Here is a 16,451-nt window from a genome sequence, read left to right on the forward strand (position 1 = left end):
TAAATTCCATATATATGTGTTAGCATACGGTATTTGTCTTTCTCTTTCTGACTTACTTCACTCTGTATGACAGACTCTAGGTCTATCCACCTCATTACAAACAGCTCAATTTTGTTTCTTTTTATGGCTGAGTAATATTCCATTGTATATATGTGCCACATCTTCTTTATCCACTCATCTGATGATGGGCACTTAGGTTGCTTCCATCTCCGGGCTACTGTAAATACAGCTGCAATGAATATTTTGCTACATGACTCTTTTTGAATTATGGTTTTCTCAGGGTATATGCCCAGTAGTGGGATTGCTGGGTCATATGGTAGTTCTATTTGTAGGTTTTTAAGGAACCTCCGTACTGTTCTCCATAGTGGCTGTACCAATTCACATTCCCACCAACAGTGCAAGAGGGTTCCCTTTTCTCCACACCCTCTCCAGCATTTATTGTTTCTAGATTTTTTGATGATGGCCATTCTGACTGGTGTGAGATGATATCTCATTGTAGTTTTGATTTGCATTTCTCTAATGATTAATGATGTTGAGCATTCTTTCATGTGTTTGTTGGCAGTCTGTATATCTGCTTTGGAGAAATGTCTATTTAGGTCTTCTGCCCATTTTTGGATTGGGTTGTTTGTTTTTTTGATATTGAGCTGCATGAGCTGCTTATAAATTTTGGAGATTAATCCTTTGTCAGTTGCTTCATTTGCAAATATTTTCTCCCATTCTGAGAGTTGTCTTTTGGTCTTGTTTATGGTTTCCTTTGCTGTGCAAAAGCTTTGAAGTTCATTAGGTCCCATTTGTTTATTTTTGTTTTTATTTCCATTTCTCTAGGAGGTGGGTCAAAAAGGATCTTGCTGTGATTTATGTCATAGAGTGTTCTGCCTATGTTTTCCTCTAAGAGTTTGATAGTTTCTGGCCTTACATTTAGGTCTTTAATCCATTTTGAGCTTATTTTTGTGTATGGTGTTAGGGAGTGATCTAATCTCATACTTTTACATGTACCTGTCCAGTTTTCCCAGAACCACTACTGAAGAGGCTGTCCTTTCTCCACTGTATATTCCTGCCTCCTTTATCAAAAATAAGGTGACCATATGTGCATGGGTTTATCTCTGGGCTTTCTATCCTGTTCCGTTGATCTATCTTTCTGTTTTTGTGCCAGTACCATACTGTCTTGATTACTGTAGCTTTGTAGTATAGTCTGAAGTCAGGGAGCCTGATTCCTCCAGCTCCATTTTCCGTTCTCAAGATTGCTTTGGCTATTCGGGGGACCAGTTAATTTGTATGTGACTCTAGGAAGGGAGAGAAACTCCCCCAAAATCATGAGGATTGAATTTCTTGTCCTCCTGTCAAAATGGGGACTCAAGAGTCAGATTTCATTTGATTCAAAGAAAATAATTTGACATTTCTCATCAAATATATATATATATACACACACACACATATGGATATATAAATATTTGCTTACAGGAAAAAATATATATTTGTTAATTAGAATGGAATTATGTAATATACATTTACCACTTACTTTTTTCAATTTACAATATATTTTGTATCCTTTCCATAGCAATACATATAAATATGTGTAATTATTTTTTAGTAGAAGTACTACATGTTCATGGTTAAGCAAATTCCTTATGTAGAAGGTATAAAATACAAAGTAAAAATCTCCCACCCAGTTGCAGAAGTAACCGCTGCTCATCATTCCATGTGTAATCCATGTGAATATTTTAAGCATATGAGAGTATATCTTATGTTTGCTTTTAATTAGTCTTAACCAAGATCAGTTATTATGGTCCCAATTTCTTCTCTCCATGTGTCTATCTGAACTGTCACCCAGAAGATCCTACAGTCTAATTTTTAAGTCAGTCCCTAAATGGAAGAATGATTAGAAAAAGGGACCTCAGCAAAAAATTTCTATTTCTAAACGTATGGACACCAAGGGAGGAAAGCAGCGGCAGGGGTGGTGGTTGTGTGATGAATTGGGAGATTGGGATTGACATGTATACACTAATATGTATAAAATGAATAACTAATAAGAACCTGCTGTATAAAAAAATAAATAAAATTAAATTAAAAAATTAAAAAATAAATTTCTATTTCTAATAGGACTAGATATTATGTTTTCTAAATCTTTTTTAAACCATATATCATAGACAGTGATTAAAACAAGAATATACAGGCAACTAAAAAATATACATAATTTTGAGTGTGATCTAGCGTTAAAAACAAGCCATAAATGGCTTTCTTCAACAAGCCCCACATACTTACTCTCAATAATGATGGTCCCAAGTCCATTTTTCATGCTTACAAACCTGTAATGGAAACGACTTCCTAGTCTGTTTATTTAACACATCCCTCATTTATCACAGCTCTGCTAGTCCTAGTTATTCAGGCCCAAAGTAATTCAGGGACCTAAATACTGCTCATGACCAATGGAATTTTCAGAAAATACAATTTTAAAAACAATTTTGATTATGTATCCAGTCTTCTCTGTATTCACTACAATGATTTGTCTGTAGAGGAATCTTGACCATGCCAAGAACTTAGCTCAAGACCACACTGCATTAAGCCCCACTTGACACTACAGTTATTTGTTTGGTCACTTCTGTAGGTAACAGGAAGTCAGCGAACTGTGCACTTCTGTAGGTAACAGGAAGTCAGCGAAAGCTTTCAAGTAAGTGAAAGGCACACACTGGTCTGCCTTTTGAAAAGGTGGATTTAGCTGCTTCAGGAAGAGGTATTAAAGTGACTGAAAGCTAGAGGTGAGGCCCAAATCCATGGTCCAGGCAGGATATGGTGAAGGCCCAAATCTGGAAAGTCCCAGTGGACTAGGCAGATCAAGGAAGATAAATTCAGTAGGATGTTTTGATATTATACTAGGTAAGACAATAAAAAGGGTCAAAATAACCTCAAGGTTCGTAACTTAAGTGGTCCAATAGTGGCTAGAATTCTAATGCTGGGGGAGAAGCACTCTTAAGGGTGAGAATGGGCAATAAGGAGTTCCATTAAGGAAAGTTGAATTTAGAACGCTTATTAGGTATCCTCCATTTCAGGTATAAAGTGAGCAAGGAAAATAACCCATCATGGAAATCACGACAATGGTAGGAGAAGTATTCATGGCAAGGAAGGGGATCATATGAGAGATGTTGCAGAGATTCAAAGGGACACATTGAGAACTTTCCACAATTTCATTCCCAGGGTCACAAGATTCATTTTTATTTGAACTTGTTATACTCAACAAAGAAGCTGACAGTGGAACCCATCAGCTGAGCCCAGGGACTCCCAGGGCTTATGCTACTAAACTTCATCTACTTACAAATATCAAAATGATGCCGGGGGGGCTTCCCTGGTGGCGCAGTGGTTGGGAGTCCGCCTGCCGATGCGGGGGCCGTGGGTTTGTGCCCCGGTCCGGGGGGAACCCGCATGCCACGGAGCGGCTGGGCCCATGCGCCATGGCTGCTGGGCCTGCGCGTCCGGAGCCTGTGCTCCGCGGTGGGAGGGGCCCCAGCAGTGAGGGGTCCACGTACCGCAAAAAAAAAAAAAAATGATGCCAGGGACAAAGGCTTCCCCTTCTGAAAGGAAACCTAAGAGCCAGCTTTCTCCCTCTGCCTTCCAGATGGCATTATACATGTCGATTAGAAATATTCAGGAAGTGTTTTCCTCTTTGTAACCAAGAGAAATATTTTCCTTCTTTGGAGCCTGCTCCCACTTTCTCTCCCTTCCCAAATTATCCATGACCGGTCCCTTGCACTGTCTGTGCTCTTGGTAGATACTCTGCAGTGGGCAGATAAGGATGGGGCTCAGTAACGTACATTTCTCTGCTGGTTTCCTTAGAAATGCCCCAGCAGGCTTCCAGTTCCCCTACAAACCTGCTTCTGAGTCAGCTTGCTTTCGGCTACAGTCCAGGCTCTGCCAGAACATCACTTTTAAAATAATAATTACTCTTTTTCCTTCATAGCACTTTATAGTTTATAAAGATCTTTCATAGTCTTTACTTCATTTTGCCTCCACAGTAAAATCTTACAGAGAAAATATTAATATAACCATTTTACGGGTAAAGAAATCGAGGATCACAAAAATTTAGTGACTTGCCTAGATTGCATAGCAATAAGTCAACAGAAGGGTATGAGGCTTGGAAACAGGGGCTCATGGAGTTTGTTCACCTTGGGCAACAGTGGTCACTGAGTCACAGTCAGATTTCCCCATGCAGTCTGAAGACTTCAGATAGGGGTTATTCTAGCCCACGATAAAATAAGGGGCAGATCTTTTCTCTGAATTAAGATATGTTCCAGATTTACTGACAATGTCTAGTTCATGGACAGTAATGATAAAAGGCTTCTTAATTCAGCCACCAGCTTGTGTCCCAGGCAGCATTAGTGGTCAAAATACAACAGTTTCTTAAGTGCTCATCACATAATAAGAATTGTACTATGGTCTCATCACAGGTGTGCTCCTACAGTTACTCAATGTGTAAACTTAATTTTGCTTTAACTGTTGATTCACACTGTTACAGCAGCTTGTCAGGTGTAACGCTGAATTGAATGGTTTACTGAAATAACGTAGAGTTGGTAGAACATGTTTTAAATAATTGGTACAGCTCAGTACCCAGCTGGCATCTAAGAAAGGATGCATGTTTGCTGGCATATGGCTGCATGAGTACAGGAGGAGCAGGAGAGAGCAATAAAAGGCTCTCCCCTAGGAGCTCCCCAATGCGGATGGGTGATGAATTTACACAGTACAAACTATGGATGCTTCTACAGACTATCTGAGGCACCGGTACCTGGGATTAGTGTTTACATTGCAGTTATTGCTGACTTGTTTAGAGCTCTTTGAATCTCTTGATCCCTTGAGGGAAGCTCTAAACTTTTAGTGTTTGAATGTAAGACACATACACAAAAACCTGAACACTGCTGTTCTAATGTCTATTTCTGGAAAAAAATCAAAATTAATATTTAAGATATTCGATTGTAAAACGTCCTTAAAATGTCATCAGAAAAAATTAAATGGCCATTGAGTTAAATTACACATCCAAATTTAGACTCTATCTGCAAAAAGATATACCATTTACCCCACCTGACTCACTGGCAGGAGTCTCACTACCTCACAAGACAGTCTGATTTTTCTACCACATACTACCCTATTTCTTACAATTATTCTAGAGTATTTTTCAGGGTCAGTATCACGGTGGCCTGCAGGTCACAGATTTCCTCTTATTTTTGTGGACAGAGGATCACAAGCCTCTGCTTGGATCCTTCCAGAAACAAAAATGTCCACCACCTCCTGAAGTAGAACATTCTTAATATTTTCCTTTGTGTTGATTAATAGTCTGCCTTCTTATAGCTTCCAGGGGAGGCAATTAAGCAAAAAAGATAAAGTCTCTGGTTCTGAAGTCAGATAACCTAAATTTAATTGCCAGCTGTGCCACTTCCTGGTTCTGCAACTTGGGATGAACTGCTTAATACTTTGGAGTGGCAATATCCCAATCTATAAATAAGGAAGAATAAAAAAAATAATACCCACCTCTTGTGACTGTGATAAGGATTAACTGAAATAATGCGTGTAATATTCTTATGGCACAATGCTTGGCAAATCGTAGTTATTTAATTAACTGTAGCTACCATTAGTGTTTTACACCTTGTTCTTACTTAGCTTGGTCTTATGGAAGCTTGTGAAATAGATCAGTAAGCTCTTCCACATGTAAGTTTTCTCCTATCTTTGAAAACTGTTCCCAGTGACACCCTTGTTTTCTCTTAGGGTAACTCATCTTAAGTAACACTGCAAAGTAAACACAAACCATTTCTGTCCCCAAAAAATTAATTAAAAGATAACAATGCTCACCATTGACAGTCTGGAGAATACAACTTGGCTTAAGAAGAAGCCTATGAGAGATGTATAATGGGGTGACAGGACATAGCAGTGAAGAGAACATCTAATCAGGATTCCTGATGAATGGATTATACTTGCTCTGTGCTCTTGGGCAAGTCATCTGACTACTTCAATATCTTCAATTGCAGAAAAGAAGGAATGAGAGAAGGGTCACAATACTGATGTGGGAATTAAGGAGATACATATGCAAAATTGCTATCAGGAGAACTGTGTTCAGCACATAATAGGCATTCAGCTGGTATTGGTTGATTTTATTACTAAGCCCCAGATATTCTGGCACCCAACAGTATTCTCAGTCTAGATAGTTGGGTATAGCTTTTCAGCTCACAAGTGTGATAGCTTCTTTAACTAGTCCCTACTTCTAGTCCATCCCTGAAAGTCTGGTTCTAATCATGTGCTCAGAATCCAGCAGCAGAATATAAAGAGAATAATAATTATGAATCAAAAATCTATGGAAAGTGGTTGAAACAATATTTAGAGGAGAGCTCATAACTTTGTCTTCATTCTTTAAAAAATAAAGGAAAATCAACTAAATTATCACCTTATTATATAAGATGAGGAAATGAGTAAAAAAGAGGATAAGAAACTGTGAATGTGATAAAATGAACAACAAATTAGTTTAATAATAAATAAAATATAAAGAAGTGATTGATATAACCAAAGATAACTTGGAAGATAACTTGGAAAAGACTAACAAATGGCCAAAAACAGCAAGTCTAATTTGAAAACTAATATAATTAGAAATGGGCAGGAAATAGAGCATCCACGATAATAGGAAAAAATTATCAGGAAACATTTTGCACAGTTAAATGCTAATTATTTTAAGTTCTATTTGAAATAAATTATTTTCTCAAAAGCAAGGGAATTATCACTTACTGAGTACTGACTTGGTACCCAGTCACAGCACTGAGTGTTTTATGTGCACTCTTTCCTTTTGTTGCTGTGATAACCCCATGAGATAAAGAACTGAAGCTTTGAGAGATGAAGCTGTATACTCAAGGTCACCCAGCTACTAAGAGATGCAGTTGGAATTCAAATTCAGATCTGTAAGGCCTATACTATTTATACTTTTCCACATTTTCATCCTAATAATGTAAAACGTCAAAACAGTCACAGTAAGGAAGAGGAAGCTTGAATATCTAGTAACTAAATATGTTGAAAAATTGTTCACACACCACACACACATAACTGGATATACTTGTTTTGATCAAAACTTCTCCAAACTTTCAAATAGCAAATAGTAACCTAACTACCTATTTCATTCCCCAAAAAAGAAAATAAGAGCAAACTACCTAAACCACTATAAAAGAAAAAATTGGTTTTATTCCTAATAGTGATCAGGGTATACACATACACACACACCAATGGTGAGCTTTCCCCTTATAGACATAAACTTTTCAATAAAAAAAGCAAATTGAATAAAGTGATAAATTATTACATGCTAGAAGATGTCAGCAGAATACAGGCATGCTAGAAGAATACAACAAAAGGGAAATATATTCTACTTAATATTTTCATTTCAAAAGCTTCATCACACACAAAAAAATCACACTGATAGAAGCAATAAGTCATTTGACAGAACCTAAGACCCATTCCTGATTTTTGGATGGTTTAAAAATAGTAAAGGGCAGCATGACAACATGACAAGCTCCACAGACTTGCTCTCCAATGAAACTGGTGAAGATTATATATATAAAAAAAAAACAACAACCATTTAGAGTCTCTGGAAATGGTCCCAAGGAAACACAGCAAATGAAATTTACTCAAGAAAATCTATTAAAGTTTGGTAATAATAGCAAGTCTGGTATTTCAACTGAGACATACTCTGTCCTTCTCCCTCTGAAATCAGTGAGATGGAAACTCTGCTCCAGACTGGTGCAGATAGAAAAACGGGTCTCCCTCTCCCTCAGCTCCCAGTCAAAGGGCTATCTTCCCAGGAGGAGCAGAACGTTAGCACTTTTCATCTTGCCCCTAGCTACCTGCTGGTGAGGCTAAGTTCCAGACAAATGCCACTGAGAGGTGGGAGCTCTCTTCCTCCACTCACCCTCCACTTGTGGTGTGAAGGCTCTACCTTGGGTATGCTGTCTCTGAGAATATTGGAGTCCCAACAGCCCTTGCCCTAAGGCGGTGGTGCCATGCAGGACAGGCAAGCCGAGAAGACTGGGGCTACTGCTCCCACCTCCACCAGGAGTTCAGCTCCTAAAGTGGTGGTATCACTTGGAGAGAAATGGTTCATTATCCCCACCCTCAGCTCCAGAACCCTCTCAGATATTTTGCCTGAGGGAAGAAGCAGGCCATAACGTAGGTAGATCCTAATCTCTTCCCAAAGGAACTGACTTCACTTGGAATAGAATGTAGAGAAGTTCAAGCCTAAGGACACTCTCAAGAACAGTGAAAGTTGTGGTTAAAGGCAATTGGGAGGAGATTGGTAGATTCACTGGATTTATAGCCTGAACTGTAAACCAGCTAGTTATCCAAGAGAACCAGGGAAAGGCACAGCTGGGAGGAGACATTTAGGGTCAGAACAAATCACAAACACTGACCTTGGGTACTGTTCCTTCAAAAGAGACTAAATTTTCATCTGTGGAGCAATTTATATTCCAGGGCATTTTTTTTTTTTTCATTTTTTACTGGTACGCGGGCCTCTCACTGTTGTGGCCTCTCCCATTGCGGAGCACAGGCTCCGGACACGCAGGCTCAGCGGCCATGGCTCACGGGCCTAGCCGCTCCGCGGCATGTGGGATCTTCCCGAACCGGGGCACGAACCCGTGTGCCCTGCATCGGCAGGCGGACTCTCAACCACTGCGCCACCAGGGAAGCCCCCTTTTTTTTTTTTTTTTTAATGGAGTAATCAACCTGCAGTTAATGGAGTTTAACAGTTGGTTGTGGACAGGGAAAAACATGGTCAAAGAGAGCACTACCAAAACCTTTGTCAGCCCAAAATGACAGTAGACATATACAAGGCTGCACCCCCTAAGAAGCAAAATCAGATGCTTAACACTATGCAGGAGGGAAACAGACTTCACTAAAATAATCCATCCAGTCACTAAGCAAACAGAAATGAAAAGCAACAAGGGAGAAGGCAGTACTGAGTTGCTACAATATACTACCTACAATATCCAGTTTCCAACAAAACTGCAAAGACATACAAAGAAACAGAGAAGTATGAAATATACACTGAGGAAAAAAGCAGATAGAATAAACTGCCTGTGAGACAACCAAGTGTTAGATTTAACAGACAAGGCATTCAAAGTAGCCATCAAAAAAAAAAATATGTTCAAAGAGCTAAAGAAAACCATGATTAAAGAAGTAAAATATGATGACAATGTTGCATTGACTAGAGAATATTAGTAAAGAGACATTATTAACAAAAGAATTAAATGGAAATTCTGGAGTTGAAAGTGTAATAGTGGAAATGAAAAATTCACTAGAGATGTTCAACAGCAGATCTGAACTGACAGAAGAAAGAACTGGCATACATGAAGAGATCTATAGAGATTACACAATCCAAAGAACACAGAGAAAAAAGAATGAAAGAAAAAAAAAGAACAATGTCAATGGTATTTCTGTACATTTGCAATGAACAATCTAAAAATGAAATTAAGAAAACAATTCCACTTACACTAGCATCAAAAGAATAAAACATTTAAAAATAAGTTTAACAAAAGACATGCAAACTTATACTCTGAAAATTATAAAACAATATTGAAAGAAATGTTAAAGGGTTTAAATAAATGGCAAACATCACATGTTCACTATCAGAAGACTTAATATTTTGTTTTTTTTTTTGTTTGTTTTTTTTTTTTTTTGCAGTACGCGGACCTCTCACTGTTGCGGCCTCTCCCGTCGCAGAGCACAGGCTCTGGACGCGCAGGCTCAGCGGCCATGGCTCACAGGCCCAGCTGCTCCACGGCATGTGGATCTCCCCGGACTGGGGCACAAACCCGTGTCCCCTGCATCGGCAGGCAGACTCTCAACCACTGCGCCACCAGGGAAGCCCAGAAGACTTAATATTTTAAGCTGGCAATACTCCCCAAATTTAACTACAGATGGAACACAATTCCTGTCAGAATACCACTTGACTTCTTTGTAGAAACTGGCATGCTGATTCTAAAATTCTTATCGAATTGCAATAGACTCAGAATATTCACAGCCATATTAAAAAAGAAGAACAAAGTAGGAGGAATTAAAACTTCACAATTTTAAAACTTACTACAAAACAATGATAATTAAGGCAGAATAGTACTAGCATAAGGATAGACATATAGATCAGTGGAATAAAACTGAAAGCCAAAAATAATTCATGTGTCTGTGGCCAACTGATTTTAGGCAAGGATACCAAGACCATTCAATTCAGGAAAGACTAGTCTTTTCTTTTAACAAATAGCGCTGGGACAACTGAATAGCACCATGCAGAAGAATGAAGTTGGACCCCTACCTCACATCACATACAAAAATTAACTCAAAATGGATTAAAGGCTTAAATCTAAAAGCTAAATCTACAAAATTCTTAGAAAAAAACATAGGGGTAAATCTGTACAAACTCAGATTTGGAAATGGATTCTTAAATATGACACCAAAATCATGAGCAACAAAAGAAAAAATAGGTAACCTGGAGTTCTGCAAAATTAAAAGCTTTTGTGTTGCAAGACACTATCAAGAAAGTGAAAAGACAATCCATAGAATGGGAGAAAATATTTGCAAATCATATATCTGATTAGGAACTTGTATCTAGAAAATATAAAGAAGTCTTTCAACTTAATAACAATAAGATTAATAACCCAATTTAAAAATGAGCGAAAGACTTGAACAGACATTTCTCCAAGGAAGATATACAAATGGCCAATAACCACATGAAAAGATACTTGACAGAATTAGTCATCAGAGAAATGCAAATCAAAACCACAATGAAATTCCACTTCACCCCTAATAAAACGGCTATAATAAAAAAGTCAGATAATAACAAGTGTTGGTGAGAATATGGTGAAATTGGAACCCTCATATACTGCTGGTGAGAGTATATAATGGTGCCACTTTGGAAAGCAGTCTGATAGTTCCTCAAACAATTCATCATAGAGTTACCTTATGACCCAGCAATTCTACTCCTAGGTATATACCCGAGAGAGTGAAAACATATGTCCACACAAAAGCTTGTACACAAAAGTTTGTAGCAGGGCTATTCATAATAGCCAAAAGGTGGAAACAACCCAAATATCCATCAACTGGTGAATGGATAAATTAAAATGTATACCCACACAAAGAATAGTGTTAGGCCACACACAAAATAATGAAGTACTTATACATGTTACAACATGTATGAACCTTAAAAATCTGCTGAGTGAAAGAAGTCAGTCACAAAAGACCACATATTATATGATGTCTTTAATATGAAATTTCTGGAATTGGCAAATCTATGAAGACACAAAATAGCGGTTGCCCAAGTCTGGGGTGAACAGAGAGGGTAGAAGGTGCTGGTAGCTAAAGGGTATGGGGATTCTTTATGAGGTGATGAAATAGTTCTAAAATTAACTGTGGTGATGTGTGCACATATTTGTGAATATACTAAAAGAACATCTGTATCAGTTTTCTAGGGCTGCCATAACAAAATATCACAGAATGAATGAATTAAACAACAGAAATGTATTATCTCACAGTCTAGAGGCTATATGTTCACAAACAAGGTGCTGGCAGGATTGGTCTCCTCCCAGACCTCTCTCTTTGGCTGGCTGATGGCCACCCTCTTGCTGCTCATTTTCCTCATATGGTCATCCTTCTGTGCATCTGCACTTCTGGTGTCTCTTCTTTTTCATAAAGACACCAGCCATATTGAATTAGGATCCTACCCTAATGGCCTCATTTTAAACTATTGTCTCTTTGAAGACCTTATCTCCAAATATGGTTACATTCTGAGGTCTTGCAAGTTGGAGCTTCAACATATAAATTTTGAAGGGACATAATTCTTCCACAATATCAAACTGTACACTTTAAAGGAATGATTGTGTGATTTGTGAATTATATCTTTAAAAAGCTGTTTTGGGGCTTCCCTGGTGGCGCAGTGGTTAAGAATCCGCCTGCCAATGCAGGGGACATGGGTTCGTGCCCCGGTCCGGGAAGATCCCACATGCCGCAGAGCGGCTGGGCCCGTGAGCCACAACTACTGAGCCTGCGCGTCTGGAGCCTGTGCTCCGCAACGGGAGAGGCCACGACAGTGAGAGGCCCGTGCACCGCGATGAAGAGTGGCCCCCGCTCACTGCAGCTGGAGAAAGCCCTCGCACAGAAACAAAGACCCAACACTGCCGAAAATAAATATAAAATAAATAAATAATTTAAAAAAAAAAAAAAAAAAGCTGTTTTGGGCTTCCCTGGTGGCGCAGTGGTTGAGAGTCCGCCTGCCGATGCAGGGGACACAGGTTCGTGCCCCGGTCTGGGAGGATCCCACATGCCGCGGAGCGGCTGGGCCCATGAGCCATGGCCACTAAGCCTGCGCATCCGGAGCCTGTGCTCTGCGACGGGAGAGGCCACAACAGTGAGAGGCCCGTGTACCGCAAAAAAAAAAAAAAAAAAAAAAGCTGTTTTAAAATAGTGTAAGAATGCTCTCTTAACATGATAAAAAAATCTTTTGACAAAGCCAAAATTATACTTATTAGAGAGACATCAGTCATTCTCCTTAAAAGCGAAACCCTGATATTACAGAACATTTGGGATGAAAGTTAGAATGAATGGATAACAGATGGGATAAGAGAAAAAAAGCATAGTTATAAACTCTTGGAGAAAAGGAAAACTGTAAGAAAGGCAATGACCTCCCCATGACACTATACCTGGCCCTACAGTGTGTCACATTTAATCATAATATTGATTCATTCACTTATCCAATTCTTTCAGCAGCTACTATGTGCTAGGCACTCTTCTAGGTATGTGGCATACATTAGTAAACAAAATGAAGATCCATGTTTTCACAGAGCTTCTAGCAAGGAGCAGGAATACAGACAACAAACTGAGACATAAGTAAATAAATTCAGTAGGTTAGAAGGTTATAACTGCTACTGAAAAAGTAAAAGGCTATTGAAAAATTACAATTAACAGAATGAAGGGACCTAAAAATGATGAGAAGAGGCAGGAGGGGGGCAGGTTCAGAGGAGGGTAAGGGTGTTGACCATAAAAATATTTAGAAGGGTGTTACATTCCAATGCAACTGCCCTAGTGGAGACCCTAAGGTAAGAGTGGGTCTGAGATGCTTGACAAAGAACAAGAAGACCAACATGTCTAGAAAGATGTACACAAAGCAAAGAGTAGCAAGAGACTAGATCAGAAGGTAATGAGAGTCAGATAGTGCAGGGCCTTGAAGGGCATTGTAAGGACTTGAGCTTTTACACCAAGTAAGTTGAGGAAACATTGCAAGGTTGTGAGCAGAGAAAAGACAAGACCTTCCCTGCGTTTTAGAAGGAGCCCTCTGGTTGCTATTAAGACTAGAATGTAAGGAGACAAGAGTAGAAACAAGGCGACTTTGAGGGGCTACTGCATGCAAAAGTAACAATGACTGGATACAGATTTTGTTTTTAAAATAGTAGTGTTTGCTGTACATATGGAGAAAGATGAGGGGATAGAGTAGAAGAAGGATGGTATGAGAGTTGAACCACCATCTTCTAAAACAAGGAGTCAAGTACATAATATCTAAAATTAATAACTATAGAAAAGCAGTAAAGGTGAGCATTTAGAAATATTTAGTTAAAATAAGAGATAACTAAAAATAGTTTGAAATGATTGCTACTAGAGAGAGAAACTGGGGAGGAGGGATAAGGGACAGCTGTTTCTTATTGTGAGCCTTCTGCTTCATTTTTTTACCCTATGAATGTATTACTTTGATAATTTTTTTAAGAAGGGGCCAGAACAAGGTTGGCATTTAACTTCACAATTAATGTTGGATTGGAGAATTGTGCAATTGTAATGGTTAGAAAGGAAGAAAAAAAATCTAACTGTTGGGAAAGTATATGTAAAATATCATTATTTGCAGATGGCAGAATGCCTAGTTGAAATAAGAGTGAACTAAAATATTTCAGTAACGTGATCAGATAAGGAGGCTTTTTTTTTTAACTTTCTGGCTAGAATGTCTTGTTTAATAACTGTTTCTCTTAAGTGGACTAGAATTGCCTTTACTACTAGTTCAGGCTAAATTCAGCACTCAACTATAGCGACTAAGATCCTACAGACTGGCTCTTTTCAATTCTTAAAAACTAAATGACCATTCAGCTTTATCAATGGTTTAATAGTATTTGCTGCTCTGAGTTCCTTTGGGAAGAAAAAGACATCATATTGTTTCCTCCCGGATATTTTTGGTTTAGAAGCAATAGCTGAGCAGACCAGCAAGCAGTTCAAGCACATGCTATGCTCCAGTCAAAAGCCAAGGGTAGATCACTACCGATGGCTTTTAATATTCACTTCCCCTACTCTGGAAAGGAGAGTAGAAAGTGGTTTCACCTGAGTTCTGGTCAACAAGTCATGCATTCACCCATCCATCCATCCACTTATTCATTCATCTACTCATTCAAATCCTTACTGAACACGAGCAAGCTAGGCCTCGAGATTTATGTTACTCCCAGCTGTCAGTAGGCTTGTGTGAACAACACATTTAAAGGACAATTACAGTACATTGCAGAAGGACTAAGAGAGGTTTGCCCAGAGTGCTCAGAGAGGCATGTGTTAGCAGGGGTGGAAAGTGTTGGGAAGAGGGAGTGATAGAGAGGCAGGAAAGGAAGTGAATTGTACTGGTTGAGTTAAAGTGATAGGACAGTTGAGCAATTGTAAAGGACGGAAAGGGCAAACTATAGTGCTCTGGAGGAGCTAGAGAGAGTGAGTGAGAGAGAGAGAGTGTGTGTTATTCAGTGGTCTTAACCTCAAATGGCCATAGGAGCCAGAGGTAATGTGAATGAGTGGAGTCGGTTAGGTCCTGGGAAGGACAAGAGAGAGTAGTGAGACTGTGGCAAACTGCGGAGGGCATGCTGCACTCAAAAAGATCAACCCCCACAGCTCCAGTGACTGATGCTAGGCAGGACCTAGTATTCCTACAAATTTTCATTTTTCAACAGAAATACAAGTCTGTGTTGAGATGCATGTATGAAATTGTTAGTAAATTTGAATGTCTAAAATTGTAATAACAAAACCTACTGTGCCCTCTTCTCTCCCCCCATCCCCAAATCTATGGCTGATTTCAACCTGAGAGCTATTAGTGCACTCCCTCTGGTATACTGGCTGAGTTGTTCTGCTGTATGCCACATTAAACACACCACTGAGGTTGTTCTAAGCCTCGGTTTCCACATCTGTAATAATAACAGTACTTAATCTAATTTATTTAAATCAAAGGTTTTGCAAGAACTAAATGAGGAAACATGTACAGCTAGACCCTACTGAAAATGCTGCTTTGTAATAAAGTTGTCTTTGATGTATTTTTATTAAAATATACTGTATATCCATATAAATCATTACAGTAAGTTACACAAAATGGATCATTATAATGCACTCTATATGCACACAGTTGTTCACCACCAACTGAGAGCTCAAGAACGGGCTGCATGGAAAGTATTGATCAAGATGTATAGTTTACTCTGTTAATTTCCTCTGTGCCATTTATTTTGCATTCTGGCAAGCAATGTTGACCCATAACAGCTGACCGAGATGGCATAGGTAACAAGACTGAGCTCCCCTAAGGGTAACAAAGGACAGGTGTCAATCTACATTCTGAAATGCAAGTGTAACAGCAGCCCCAGGAGGCTTCAAGGAAATGACTGCAGGAGAGAGAGACCTTCAAGATGGCGGAGGAGTAAGACATGGAGATCACGTTCCTCCCCACAAACACATCAGAAATACATCTAAACGTGGAACAACTCCTACAGAACACCTACTGAACACTGGCAGAAGACCTCAGACTTCCCAAAAGGCAAGAAAATCCCCACATACCTGGGTAGGGCAAAAGAAAAAAAGAGACAAAGGAATACGGATGGGTCCTGCACCTCTGGGAGGGAGCTGTGAAGGAGGAAAAGTTTCCACACACTAGGAAGCCCCTTCACTGGCAGAGATGGGGGGTGGGCAGGGGAGAAGCTTCGGAGCCACGGAGGAGAGCACAGCAACAGGGGTGCAGAGGGCAAAGCAGAGAGACTCCCACACAGAGGATCAAAGCCGACTAGCACTCACCAGCCCGAGAGGCTTCTCTGCTCACCTGCTGGGGCGGGTGAGGGCTGGGCGCTGAGGCTCGGACTTCGGAGGTCAGATCCCAGGGAGAGGACTGGGGTTGGCGGCGTGAACACAGCCTGAAGGGGGCTAGTGCGCCACAGCTAGCCGGGAGGGAGTCTGGGAAAATGTCTGGAACTACCTAAGGGGCAAAAGACCATTGAGGTCTCTCGGGGTGTGTGAGGAGAGGGGCTCCCTGCTCTGTGTGCCCACAGATGGCAGAGCACCGCCTAAGCAAGCTCCAGAGATGGCTGCGAGCCATGACTATCATCTTGGACCTCAGAGACGGGCACGGACCGCTACTGCTGCCGCCACTGCCAACAAGGATCCTCTGTGCAAATGCAGGTCAC

The sequence above is a fragment of the Globicephala melas genome, chromosome 3 (genome assembly GCF_963455315.2).
Source record: "Globicephala melas chromosome 3, mGloMel1.2, whole genome shotgun sequence".
Lineage (NCBI taxonomy): Eukaryota > Metazoa > Chordata > Mammalia > Artiodactyla > Delphinidae > Globicephala > Globicephala melas.